This window comes from Bos indicus, chromosome 6 (genome assembly GCF_029378745.1).
Source record: "Bos indicus isolate NIAB-ARS_2022 breed Sahiwal x Tharparkar chromosome 6, NIAB-ARS_B.indTharparkar_mat_pri_1.0, whole genome shotgun sequence".
Classification (NCBI taxonomy): Eukaryota; Metazoa; Chordata; class Mammalia; order Artiodactyla; family Bovidae; genus Bos; species Bos indicus.
In genome coordinates, this window is record NC_091765.1 from 5,578,268 (window position 1) to 5,593,413 (window position 15,146).

The following is a 15,146-nucleotide window of genomic DNA, read 5'->3' on the forward strand; positions in this document are numbered from 1 at the left end:
GGACATTAAGGGTGATTCTGATGAAAGCTCAGAAAGAAAAGACTCTTCTTGAAGAATACATAAATAATCATGACTAGAACCTTGGTAGAAACATGGATGGCCAAGGACATTCTGCCAAGATCTCAGACGGAAAGGAGGAACACATCGAAAACTGAAGGAAAGGCAATCCTTGCTATAAAGTGGCAAGGAACTTGTATAAATTGTATTCATGTTCTAGTGCTCTATAGAAGATAGAACTTGCAAGCAATGGAATTGGATATGTAGCAGAAGAGATTTCTAAGCAAAGTATTGAAGGAGTAGCTTGGTCACCTACAGTAAAATGCCAAAGGAAGAAATAAATTGAAGCATAATTGTTAAGTAAGAAGGAACCAGAACTTGGAGCTGTGGAAAAAAAAAATCACAGCCTATGCATATTGCAAAAGTGAGAAAGCTTGTTCTGAAGAGAACACCCAGTGTTTCTGAGCAATCATTTGATAAAGAGATCATGAGTATGGCTCATGAAATTATCAGCCATCTCAGCAGAGATCAGAGATATCGATACGATTAAATCAGCAAAGGCACTGTCAACTGAAGTAAAAGGGGACAAAGAAAGTGGGAAAGGATGAAGGAAGGCTGTCAAACATCTTGAATTTTACACTGTGAATATTTTTCAAGAAAAGCTAAGGGAAGAAGGACCTCAAAGATGATTCAGAGATCGTCATGCCTGCCCACTCCCGCCACAGGCCCAGTGCACAGGCCCTGGGAAAAGGCAGGACAAAGGTGCCTCCATTGAGGTTTCAGAGGAGGGGACCACTGCCTCCACATACAGCCCCAGTGTGGTTAGGGCCTCTGCAGAAAGCCTTGGCCCTGCCTAACCCCAGGGGTCGGGTCAGCCAGATGAACTGGAAAGGTGACTTTTGCACCCCAGTGGGCTTGGAGGTTAAAGCATTGAACCAAGAAGGATTATTCCTGCAGCATCATAGCTAATGGATTTTCTCTGATAGGTTTTAGAACCTTGGGACCTATCACCCCTCCCTCCTTTCCTCTTTCTCCCAGTTGGAATGGGAATGTCTATCCTTTAGTATGTTCTACTACTGTAGTTTGGAAAAGAATAACTCGTCTGATTTTACAGGTTCACAGCTAGAGGAGAATTTGGCCTCAGAATGAATTGTACCTTGAGTTTCATTTATATCTGATTTAGATGATACTTAGATGAAACTGGACTTTAGACTTTAGAGTTGATGCTAGAACAAGTTGAGAGTTCTAGGGATGCTGGGATGGAATACACTTTGCATGCAAGAAGGACACAAATTGTGGGAGGCCTGCGGTAGAATGTTATGGGCTGAATATTTGTGTCCCCCCCCAAATCCATATATTGAATCCCCAAAGTGATGGTATGAGGGGTTGGTGGTCTTTGGGAGGTAATTAGGTTTAGGTGAAGTCATGAGGGTGAAGCTCCCATGATGGAATTAGTGCCCTTCTAAGAAGAGGAAGAGACATCTCGGTTTCCTCTCTCTACAGTGTGTGAGCACAGCAAAAGGACAGCCATCTGCAAGCCAGGACAAGGGCACCCTGATCTTGGACTTGCTGGTCTCTCCAACTCCAATAAATGAATTTCTCTTGTTTAAGCCTCCCCAGTCTATGATAAACTGAGCAGAGTAATATACCCAGTGATATATTTTGACAGAGATTAGGAATTCCAAAGGTTGGAACTTGTTACAAAGGCTACATAGTAGACTCTCAATAAATTGGCAATAATAAATATGGATTAAGAAGAATCAAGAATTAAGAATTCTCACAGGAATGAAGGATAAGCAAACATTTTATGGATAAGATTGATGTTGGGAGAGAAGTTACTTTGTGCTGAAATAAACAAAAGCTACACAAAAAGACTGTCTTGGATCTTACACAATTTTGTAGTAGAGAAAACCTTTAAAAAGGATGTTCCAGGAAGAAAGAACTGTAAAAAAAGAAGTGGAAATGAGAAGCATGACATACATGAAGATAGTGTGCAAATTAGGTTGCTTGCAATGGAAACTCAATGTAGGGAATGGTAAGAGATAACATAGGACAGAGGCATTTAATTTGTATTGGATGGGGACTTGAGTAACAGATCATTGCATCTGAACATTGTCATAAACCCCATTAAAGAGTTTTCCAGAGGGGACAGACATTAAATGAAACATCTGCTACACCCTGATTCATTTTCTCTGCTTCTTCCCCAAAGTTGATTCAATGACTGTAGGTTCATCCCCACAGCAGTTTACAACGTCAATACCACGGTTGGATTAGATATGATGATCCAGCGCTAACAGCTGGACTTCCTCAAGCTGATCGCCTCCATCACTAAGCAAAACTAAGGTCCAGGGAACTAGGTATAAGCCTGGGGAAATCATGTAGACAGATACGGTTGGCCTTATTCACAGACTGAGGGTCTGGCTCTATCTTCCTCTCTATCTCCTGCCAGATTAATTAGTCTAAAATCCCAGCTCCTATATTCCCCATATTCCATCCCACCACACACAAAGAAACTATAAAATTGAAATCCTGTTTTGAACCTCAGTGAGTAACAAGGATTCCCTAATTCTCTGCCTCAATTATGATAAACCCTTTTTCACCTGATTACTGCACTCTGAACTTATCCCCCACTGGCAAGGGAGCTTCCAAACGGGAGGCTTTTGTGACATGCATGTCACCTCCCTGACTTCCAACATTTCTGATTAGTGTTCTCTATTGCTATTTCCCAGTAAAAGGCATGATTCCTGCTACTGTGTGAAAGTGAAAGTGTGAGTTGCTTAGTCGTGTTCAACTCTTTGCAGCCCCCATGTACTGTAGCCCACAGGCTCCTCTGTCCATGGAATTTTCCAGGTAAGAACACTGGAATGGGTTTCCATCCCCTTCTCCAAGGGATTGTCCTGACCCTGGGATCAAACCCAGGACTCCTGCATTACAGGCAAATTCTCTACTGTCTGAGCCACAAGGGAAGCGCTCCTGTTACTAAAATTGCCCATTTACTGCTTGAGTTTGTGAGCTTGCCGTGGACAAGATCATATATGCAGGTCAGTTTGCCAAAACCCAGTTTCATCTATTATATTTTTCCCCTTTTCCTAATTAGTTGAGAATTACTTGTAGTCCCAGGATATCTCTTAACTATGCCCATCCAAATTTAATATGGCCATCATCCTGGAAGTAAAAAAAAAAATACTTTAATAGCTTATCAATATGTACTTTATAAAGTCCAATATGTACCAAATTCATGCTCCAAATTGAAGTTTCTCAAAAATCTCTCTCAATTTTCCTTTTTAAAATATCTATTATTATCCAACAAAGCTGGTTACTGAGCTACCTCCAGAATGTTACTGACCTTCTCCCTGTATATGGGCTTCAGCTGACAATTCTTTCTAAATAAGTGAAAGTGTTAGTCGCTCAGTTGTGTCCAACTCTTTGTGACCCCATGGATTGTAGCCCGCCAGGCTCCCATGGGATTCTCCAGACAAGAATACTGGAATGGGTTGTCATTCCCTTCTCTGGGGAATCTTCCTGACCCAGGGTCTGAACCTGGGTCTCCTACAAATAAAGCATAATCAACTAGCTTTTCTCCTAATACTATAATCATATTCCTATTTCAAGTCTCAGTTGAAATCCTACCTTTCTTCCAAAGATATTTGCTTAAGGGCACCCTCCCTGGGCTGAGGTCGCAGGACAGAATACTAAGTAGTAGAAATTACCCAGGAAGAAAGTCTCACAAAGGACGTGAGCTCAAACATTACGGACTATAAGGCTTCTTGAGAGTCAAGCCATGAAGAGTACATCCTTACCCTTTGCTCAAGAGACCTTGTATCCTTTTCTTCTTTACCAGACAAGAAAAATAGCTTTATTATAGCCAAAAAAAAAAAAAAAACATTGTTTATATTACCTTAAATTCCCCTTTAATTAGTTATGGCAAGATCAGAAGCAGTGCAAATGAAAATGGCATAAAAACACAGCCTATCACTTTTAGAAGTGTTAATGAATGCCCCGTGGATTTTTTTTTAATTGCATGAGAACAACAAGGAAATGTCTCCATAAAACTGGTGCTTCACAGGGAAAAGTGTTAATGCTATGCAAATTAAAATTTGAAAGTCTACTTAACAGAAATCAGCAACACCAAGAGTTGTGCATGTGGAAAACACAATTGATCAGTCCTGAGAATAGAGCCGTCCAAGTTCTGATAGCTGCACATATCTCTAGCTTAGCCATTTTAGGGGATGCTCTCATTTTATGATGCAAAGTAAGCAAGGAGTTCTAACACATTTCAAAGAGATTTTCCCTGGTTGAGGTGAGGAGGGAAGGCTAACCTGATTTCTTTCTTTGAGAAAATTTTACAAAGGCTAAAGACTTGTTGAGAAGTTGACGCAACTGCACATGCCCTTAAGAAACTTCTCATCCAATGTGATCCTTAAGTTTCTCCATTAGACAACTGTTATTTCTAAAAAAATTTGAAATGAAAATTTGGGGGTTTGGCTATAGATATTAAAACATATATTAAGTAGTTTTCCTATTCTTCTCTTTATATACTTTGAATGTTAGAAAAGCAGTTATATTCTCACTCTTTTTCTCATTCCTTATCAGCTTCAGGCAAAAAACTTTAATCATGTTACTCTCTGATAGCACAGTTAAGACAAATCCTTAGTCACAGTGTGCATAATTTTATAAATTTTAGCTTGGCATTAGCTAAGAGAAAGCCTAAGGCTTTACAACCTTGAAAAGATACACTTCTCTGTTAAGAACTAATAGATATACATTATGGATATCTAATGCTTTGGGTGATTAGCTAGAACACTGAAGAAAATTTAAGAAGTATAGAAGTATTTTACATAAAGAAATGCAAAATCAATACTTTAAGCTTAAAAAACGCTTTTTAATTTACCTGAAGTAACATTTGCTATATAGAGTGATCCACCGCTTTTCAAAAGTATATATCAGCTTCATTTATTCACGAAGTATTTACTGGGCACTGCCAGGTGCCCTCTGTGCAAGGAGCCACGCAACTTACGGAAGAAAGAGAGACATGTGCTTGACCCCCAAGGAGCACCGTACAATAAGGAAAATCATGGATCTAAGTATCAGTGGCAGTGCAAAACGGTGTATGCTGTAATAAGAACTATTACAAAATACTATGGGGACTGCAGAAAGCAAACATTTGGGAAGTTGCAGTGATAAATAAAATGGACACTTGAAGACAGTTTTATAGAGAATATGATCTTTGAGCTAGAGAGACCTTGAAAGATGAGAATGATTTCATTAAGCAGAGAAATAAGGCACGGTCGGTCTGGACAATGAGATCAGACTGATGGGAAGAGCCAAAGTAACAGGGACACCATATAACCTCTCAGGGACTTAAAGTACTCTAGGACCATGCTTCTCATAGTGTGGTCCAGAGACCAGAAGAAACACCATCCCCTGGAGGCTTGTTAGGAATGCAGAACCTCAAACCTTCTGACTTAGGGTCTGCATTTTAAGAAGATCCCTGGTGAGCTACAGGCACATTAAAATTGATTAAGTACCAGTCCGAAGTCTGTGGTAAATAGGAGAAGATTGATGTAAGAGGTGAAGATGCAGTGATATGTGTGCGTCCTTGGTATACGACATTATGTTTATACTGATTTGAAGGACTTAAAGGGTTCCTGAAACAAGTAAATTGTATAATCTGTAACTTAAAAGATAATTCTAGTGGCAATATGGAGATATATTTGTGGAAGAGAGAACTGGACACAGGAATATCGGTTATGAGACTACGATAACATAAGAATGATAACCACTATTTATTAAGGGACTATTACGCGTCAGACATCATGGCATAAAGCTTATATTTTATATGTGTTACTTTAATATTCCCATAATCTCCACTCTGCAGATGAGAAGAAACGTAGGAAAGGTTTTAAAAACTTGTCCAAAATCATATGATAAGTAAGCCACAGGATAATTTTAATTTCAGATTTTGATACATTCCAAATCTATCGACTTACCTCCACCCTAGCATATAATACCACCATTTTATGAATTACAATAGTCTATCAGTTCATTCTTGCTTGCTCCAGTCTATTTTTTAATGCAGCAGTCCAAGTGATCTTTAAAAACAGAAATCCTCTCTTTAGTATCAAACAAATAATAAAATGTAATTTTTTAAACCATAGTCCACAAATCCCTAATAATTTGGATCCTGTCTTATATCGGAGATCTCATCTTGTGACATTCACTATTACTATATTCTGTCACATTATACATTGAATAACATTAAGCATTTTCCCTCTCAGATTTCACACTTATGGTGCTTTGCCTGTGACACTCTTGTCCCACGTCTCTGCATGATGACTGGCTCCAAATCAGAGATAATTTGTTGATCTCAGTCAGCAGGGTCACCTCTCATCTCATGTCCCCTCTATAACTGTTTCCATCCCAGCTGCTGAGACTTCTTCCTTTTCTAAGGCCATTAGAGCATCTCGCTGGTTCCATTCAGTGGTTATTTTCACAACAGAGTAAAAATTATCAACATAATTTTCTATTTCCCATTTCAGAAACAAACTATCAACTGGCCAACTGATGGGAGAGTAAGTGGGGAACCAAGGGACAGTAATAACATATTAAAACATCTCCCCTTTCAACTACAATAATTCTCATTTGGGATTAAGCCTGAAGATCAAGAGTTACCTAGCAGCTTGTTTTTTCCAAGCTGGTGGAGAAGCTCTTGACTATCCAGTAATCTGCCTTGATGAAGAATGCAAGGAAGAAAAGCTTAAGAAAAATGTGTACTAGATTCATGGTAAAACTCTCTTTGCATACCATTCTACAGTTTAAAATCAGTTTGTGTACCTTTTATCTTATTTGATAAAATAATCATATGAATTAAACATTGGGCAACCAGAATTTTCTACTGGGTTACTCTCATCAGCATATATTCTATTGTTCCTATTTATATTTAAATAATTAAAAAAAAAAAAAAACCTTCTTTGGAACGCACTTCTCTTCAGAAACTACCACATCCTGTGCACCAGAACTCCTCTAAAGACCTCTTAAATCCATTCCAGCCTGGCTTTTGCATGCACCATTCCACAGAAATTGCTCTTAGCAACTCTGTTGAAATTCATCAATTCCTTAAAAGACCCAAAGTATCACATTTCACTCAAAAGGAAAAAGGGAATCTTAACAGTCTTATATCTATCACAGGGATTGAATTTGTCCTTAAAACCTTCCAACAAAGACAACTCCAGCTCCAAATATTTTCACTGGGAAATTCTACTCAACATTTATTTAATAAAGAAAAATTATAAATTATGCACAGCTTGTTGCAGACACTAGAAGATTAGAAAACATTTCCCAACTCATTTTATGAAGGTCTCATTTATTTTGGTCTCAATTACCTGAGACCAAAAGCAGATGAAGACATTATGAGGAAATAAAAGTACAGACTGATATCCATCATGGACACAGATGTAAAATTCTTCAGCAAACTACTAGCAAACCCAATCCAGCCATAAAAAGATTGGTTCATCATGACCAAGTGGAGTTTATACCAGCATGTTAGGCTGGTGCAAGATTTAAAAAAATCAAGCAAGAGGACTTCTACTTCATTTAAGACTGAATAAGAGGGGTTAAATTTACATTCCCTCTTAAAACAACTGGGAAAAAAACAGACAAAATATATGAAAAAACAGTATTCAAAACATTGGATATCAGGAAATGAAAGACAGGGAAAAGTTAAAGTTCAAGTGAGCCCTTTGATTACTAGTTTACTGCCTGAAGAACATTTCTGGTGTATTGCACAGGGAAGGGAATGTCAGATGGAGCCCAGGTATCTCCTTAAGTTATGAGACAGAGCTAGGTGTCCAGGAAAATTAAGATACTAAACTTTTCATCACAGAGTACTGGAAGGGACAAAGAGAGAACTCTTGAGATGTGCAGACTGAGATCTGCAGAAGTCTTTGTTGTGTATTAGTGGAGTCCTGATCAGTACATACATAGTGAGGAAACTACCTGAGGTCAAGCAAAGAAAGATTAGTGGGACCAGTGTGAGCAGCCAAGCAGGGTCAGGAATGTCCGTCTCAGCCATCAGGGCTTCCCTGGTGGCTCAGGTGGTAAAGAATCTGCCTGCAGTGCAGGAGACCAAGGTTCAATCTCTGGGTTGGGAAGATCCCCTGGAGAAGGAAATGGCATCCCACACCAGTACTCTTGCCTGGAAATCCTATGGACAGAGGACCCTGGTGGGCTATAGTCCATGGGGTCACAAAAAGTCAGACATGACTTAGCAACTAAACCACCACAGCCATCAAAGTGTAAAATTTCATTATACTCTTAGTTCAGAGTACTAAGAAGGATCCTGCCTCACCAGTGGGGGTGAGTTAGCTCTAGACTAAATACAACTCTAGTTTCACCTAACAAAGCTTGAAAGCAAGATAGGATCAAATATTTTCCAGCTAACTCTACCCTAAAACAAGCTCAAAAATACCTTAATAGAAAACAAAACATTAAACATTAAACACCCAGGGTAAAATTCATAATGTCTTCTATCAAACTGAAAAATTACTAGGCATACAAAGAGGTAGGAAAATATAATCTATAATGATAAAAAATCAATCGTAACCAACACAGATGATAAAATTAGTAGACAAGGACATTAAACCAGTTACAACTGTATTCCATATGTTCAAGCAGTAAGAGAAAAGTTTGAAAATAAGTAAAATATAGAAGATATAAATGTAACCCAAATGGAATGTCTAGAGATTAAGATTACAATGTCTAAGAGGAAAAATATATGAGATGAAATTAATAAATTACAAACTGAAAATAAAGTAAAAATAAACTTGAAGCTACCACAACAGAAACTACCTAAAATGAAACATATAGAGAAAAAAGGATGGAAAACAGTAGAGTATCCATTAACTGTGAGATGACTAAAGGCAGCCAAATATGCATGTAACTGGAGTCTCCAAAAGGGTGGGTGGGAGGTGGGAATATTTATAAAGCAGTAGCAGCTGAAAAGGGAGAAGGCAATGGCATCCCACTCCAGTACTCTTGCCTGGAGAATCCCATGGATGGAGTAGCCTGGTGGGCTGCAGTCCATGGGGTTGCTAAGAGACATGACTGAGCGACTTCACTTTCACTTTTCACTTTCCTGCACTGGAGAAGGAAATAGCAACCCACTCCAGTGTTCTTGCTTAGAGAATCCCAGGGGCAGGGGAGCCTGGTGGGCTGACGTCTATGGGGTCACATAGAGTCGGACACGACTGAAGTGACTTAGCAGCAGCAGCAGCAGCTGAAAATGTACTAAATTTGATTAAAATCATAAACTCACAGATCCAAGAAACTTAGAAATCCCCAAGAACAAGGAATATGGAAGAAAAAAAGAAAAAAATACATCAAGGCACACTATAACAAAATTATTTAAAACTAGTGCTAAAGAGAAAAATCTTAAAAGGAACCTGAGTATAAAGATAATATATAAACATAAAGATAGTGACAGATTTCTTGCAGAAAACAACGCAAGCTAGAAGATAAGTGCAGCAACATCTTCAAAGTACAAAAAGAAAAGCATGATAAACTCAAGGTTTATCTCAACATAAGAAAGAAGAATATTGTGTGTGTGTGTGTGTGTGTGTGTGTGTGTATAAAACAAATCTTAGAATTTCATAATACTAACTTCTTGCTCTTAATACCCCGACTTGTATTTACAGCAATAAAATTTTCTATCTGCTTATACAATAATCATTTCACAATCAGTTATTTAAACATGTATAACAACACATTTTTATGGACTACATTATATTTTAAATTATAATATTTGTTTCCAAATCAAACCAAAGATTCTTTTTTCATTATTCTCAAACATTCTCAAGCAATTCTCAGATTGTTATCTCTATAGAAAACTTTAAAAATTAAGAAATATATGTCAGTGCCTATAAAATGAAGTGAAAACATGTACTCTACAACTACCCTCACGTAATTTGGTTGGAACATGAAGAATGCTAACAAATGGTCATTCCCACTTCCTGTTCTATAATTCAAACTGGAGTGGAAAAATCACTCAGACTCCAACATCTTGGTACATGGACAGGGAACCTTGAGAAATAAATAAGAAATAGATGAAGGAGGGAACAAAATAGCAGGGGAAATCAGTGTTTGGGTCAAGGCTGGGGCTTTATGGGTTTTGTGGGCTGTGTGGACTTTCAAGCTTGAGTGGGGTACACAGTCAGTTAACATAGGACTCCTGATGGCTTTGGCTAACCCTGAAAGTGTGGGAGGTAGGGATTATATGTTTTTAGACCTTCCTGCATGGAATATTTGTAGCTTTTATTGTGTTTCTGAGCCAATTCTTCAGGCCTACACTTTGAAGACCAAGAACAGATGTGTGATATGGCCTTGAAATGTGCTATCTGGGCTTTGTCCACTTCCAAGCTGTGTCACCTGCTCTGGGACCCTCAGGTCACTGTTCTTGATATTAGCCCCACACTGCAACAGAATGGGGGCAAAAAGTCCTTTACAGAGAGGAAAAGTATGTATTTTTCACATGGTCCATTCAAGTCAGAGTCTTTAGCAAACAGATGTAAAATCACCCCAGAGGGTTCTGTTGCCTCAAAAGAAAATAAATGATGAAGAATGTGGACAAAACAGAGGAAGTTATGAAGACTGCTTTGATGATGATTATGACCACCTACAGCATTTGAAAGAAGCATCTGGGCCCTACATGCTTAAATCCAAATTACCTTCAGTACACATAACAAGAGAGAGGAGAAAGAGGAGACTTGGATAATTCTAGGCCCTGGAATTAATTTGCCTTCATCAGAGTTTAAAACAGAATATAAGGAAGTTACTGACTGGTAACTAAATCAGCTCCTATTTTGGGCCCTCATCTGGATTTGGATCCTGACATTGTTGCAGCTTTTGGTGATGATTTCGACTCGGGTACCCAGAAAGTCTATGTGAAGGTGACTTTATCCTTCAGATTAATGAGGAACAAGAGAAGAAGAGGGAATGAATAGAAAGAAATATGAAGATGACAATGTCAGCAAGCAGAAATATATGGATGGGAAGAAAAGTGATAGGGAGAAATGATGACTGATTTATAAATGCCAATCTCAAATGAAGATGATCTGGCTGCCAGGACAAACCTCGTGAAGTCAAAGGATGCTGGTTTTTTTCCTTTTTTTTTTTTTTTTTAAAGAAGACAAAATAAAAAGTCATCTTGTAGAGAATTCTATGACTTTCTCAGTCATGAGAAGAAATAGGCAGCATGAGCAGTTTGAGTATTATGAGCAGTTATGATGGTAAGACTGGAGCTCTCAGATCAGTTCAGTCACTCAGTACTGTCCAACTCTTTGCCACCCCATGGACTGCAGCACGCCCGGCCTCCCTGTCCATCACCAACTCCCAGAGTTTACTCAAACCCATGTCCATCGAGTCAGTGATGCCATCCAGCCATCTCATCCTCTGTCATCCCCTTCTCCTCCTGCCCCCAATCCCTCCCAGCATCAGAGTCTTTTCCAATGAGTCAACTCTTTGCATGAGGTGGCCAAAGTACTGGAGTTTCAGCTTTAGCATCATTCCTTCCAAAGAAATCCCAGGGCTGATCTCCTTCAGAATGGACTGGTTGGATCTCCTTGCAGTCCAAGGGACTCTCAAGAGTCTTCTCCAACACCACAGTTCAAAACCATCAATTCTTCGGTGCTCAGCTTTCTTTATAGTCCAACTCTCACATCCATACATGACTACTGGAAAAACCATAGCTTTGAATAGACAGACAAAGTAATGTCTCCACTTTTTAATATGCTGTCTAGGTTGGTCATGGGAGAAGGCAATGGCACCCCACTCCAGTACTCTTGCCTGGAAAATCCCATGGACGGAGCCTGGTGGGCTGCAGTCCATGGAGTCGCACAGAGTCGGACACGACTGAACGACTTCACTTTCACTTTTCATTTTTCACTTTCATGCATTGGAGAAGGAAATGGCAACTCACTCCAGTGTTCTTGCCTGGAGAATCCCAGGGACGGTGGAGCCTGGTGGGCTGCTGTCCATGGGGTCACACAGAGTCGGACATGACTAGCAACTTAGCAGCAGCAGCAGATTGGTCATATCTTTTCTTTCAAGGAGCAAGCATCTTTTAATTCCATGGCTGCAATCACCATCTGCAGTGATTTTGGAGCCCCCAGAAACAAAGTCTTTCACTGTTTCCACTATTTCCCTACCTATTTGCCATGAGGTGATGGGGCCAGATGCCATGATCTTAGTTTTCTGAATGTTGAGCTTTAAGCCAACATTTCATTTTCACTCTCCTCTTTCACTTTCATAAAGAGGCTCTTTCATTCTTCTTTGCTTTCTGTCAAAAGGGTGGTGTCATCCACATATCTGAGGTTATTGATATTTTTCCTGGAAATCTTGATTTCAGCTTGTGATTCATCCAGCCCGGCATTTCTCATGATGTACTCTGCATATCATTTATAAATGCATGGTGTAATATACAGCCTTGGTGTACTCCTTTCCCTATTTGGAACCAGTCTTGTTCCATATCCAGTTCTAACTATTGCTCCCTGACCTGCATACAGATTTCTCAAGAGGCAGGTCAGGTGGTCTGGTATTCCCACCTCTTTAAGAATTTTCCACAGTTTGTGGTAATTCACACTGTCAAAAGCTTTGGCATAGTCAATAAAGCAGAAATAGATGTTTTTCTGGAACTCTCTAGCTTTTTCGATGATCCAGCGGATGCTGGCAATTTGATCTCCGTTCCTCTGCCTTTTCTAAAACCAGTTTGAACATCTGGAAGTTCATGGTTCACACACTGCTGAAGCCTGGCTTGGAGAATTTTGAGCATTACTTTATTAGTGTGTGAGATGAGTGCAACTGTGCTTTAGTTTGAGCATTCTCTGGCATTACCTTTCTTTGGGATCGGAATGAAAACTGAACTTTTCCAGTCCTGTGGCCACTGCTGAGTTTTCCAAATTTGCTGACATATTGAATGCAACACTTTCACAGCATCATTTTTTAGGATTTGAAATAGCTCAACTGGAATTCCATCACCTCCACTAGCTTTATTTGTAGTGATGCTTCCTAAGCCCACTTGACTTCACATTCCAGAATGTCTGGCTCTAGGTGAGTGATCACACCATTGTGATTTTCTGGGTCGTGAAGATCTTTTTTGTATAGTTTTTCTGTGTATTCTTGCTATCTCTTCTTAATATCTTCTGCTTCTGTTAGGTCCATACCATTTCTGTCCTTTATTGTGCCCACCTTTGCATGAAATGTTCCCTTGGTATCTCGAATTTTCTTGAAGAGATCTCTAGTAGTTCCCATTCTATTGTTTTCCTCTATTTCTTTGCATTGATTGCTGAGGAAGGCTTTCTTTTCTCTTCTTGCTATTCTTTGGAACTCTAAATTCAAATGGGTATATCTTTCCTTTTCTCTTTTGCCTTTCACTTCTCTTCTTTTCACAGCTATTTGTAAGGCCTCCACAGACAACCATTTTGTCTTTTTGCATTTCTTTTTCTTGGGGATGGTCTTGACCCCTGCCTCGTGTACAGTGTCACAAACCTCCACCCATGGTTCCTCAGGCACTCCCTCTATCAGATCTAATCCCTTGAATCTATTTCTCACTTCTACTGAATAATCGTAAGGGATTTTATTTAGGTCATACCTGAATGGTTCAGTGATTTTCCCCACTTTCTTCAATTTAAGTCTGAATTTGGCAATAAGGATTTCATAATCTGAGCCACAGTCAGCTCCTGGTCTTGTTTTTGCTGACTATATAGAGATTCTCCATCTTTGGCTACAAAGAATGTAATCAGTCTGATTTCAGTATCGACCATCTGGTGATGTCCATGTGTAGAATATTCTCTTGTGTTGTTGGAAGAGGGTCTTTGCTATGACCAGTGCGTTCTCTTGGCAAAACTCTATTAGCCTTTGCCCTGCTTCATTCCGTACTCCAAGAACGGTTGGAGCTCTGGATCATGCCAGTTTGGAGGGTCCCATTCGTGTAGAAAGCAAATGGTTACATGAAAGAGAAGGTAGAGAATTGTGTAAAGCTGAATACACCTAAGACTCTGAGGATGAAGGTCTGCCAGTAAATGAGATTGATGAGTCTGAGAAGGAAGAAATGTTTTCTGTAGTTTACCAGCATAAAGAGAAGCAGGACTGTGAATTCATTTGTAGCATATGCTCACATTTAACCATTCTTAGTTTGTCAAATAACCAAAGCCCAAACAAATTCAAATATTTAATAAAGTAGAAATACCTCTCGATGCTTTATCAAAGAAAAGACTCAGAGCAAAGCAAGTTAATAAGTGCAGACGATTAATGGCAGTTATCTGCCTGAGGTACCAACCCACCCACATTCTGAAAATAAAAGCAAAGCAAATAAAAGAACAAGAAATCAAGTTATGAAAGAACAGAGATTGGAGAAACTAGCTAACAAATCATCCTGCAAACTGGAGAAGGCAGGAAAAGGAGCTGGTGCAGTTAAACAGTAAGGGCCCAAAGTTATGAAAATGGGACTTTTAGGAAAAAGCACATCCCTCATTAGGGACACCTCATTATGTTCAATGATGAACTGCAACGTTCAAATGACAATACTCTGCCATTTTTATTGACAGGTACTGATAAAACAAGTATAGTATTTGAACTAATTTTATAGCTCAATTATAAAACTGTTGAACAAGTTTCCCCTGCAGACCATCACATACATAGTGTCAAATTTTTAATGTTTATTTAATGTTTATTCTTATTGTTTTTAATGTTTAATTAAATTTAATGTTGTGCTATAAATTTACATCAGTGCTACAATGACTTCATGAATGTGAAATGTGTTGATAAATTATCGGAAAATATCATCATGGCTTGCCAAAAAACCCAAAGGCCACAAAGTTCGATAGAGGCTCAATAGTAACGCATGGAGTTCTAGTTTTAGATTCCTAGTTCAGGCCCTTGGTGGGCAGCTTAGATCAGCTGCCTTGAATACTTTTCATTCTTATTCTGCTTTAAACTATGTTCAGGGCCAAGGAGAAATCTCTGAAAGAAATCTGTGAAAGGGTTCACTTCAGGAGCCATACAGCTTTGCCTATGGCCTCAAGCATTGCCCTCTCACCACTATAACACAGCCTGTTTTGGTGCATAGAATCTGATCATAGGTTTAGACACCAGTGACC

General features: G+C 39.1%; 1 pseudogene; it reads left to right on the forward strand.

Moving 5' to 3' along the window:
- The first annotated feature begins 13,867 nt into the window (after positions 1–13,867).
- LOC109559959 (protein LTV1 homolog pseudogene) lies at positions 13,868–14,487 on the forward strand (annotated as a pseudogene).
- Positions 14,488–15,146: the final 659 nt, after the last annotated feature.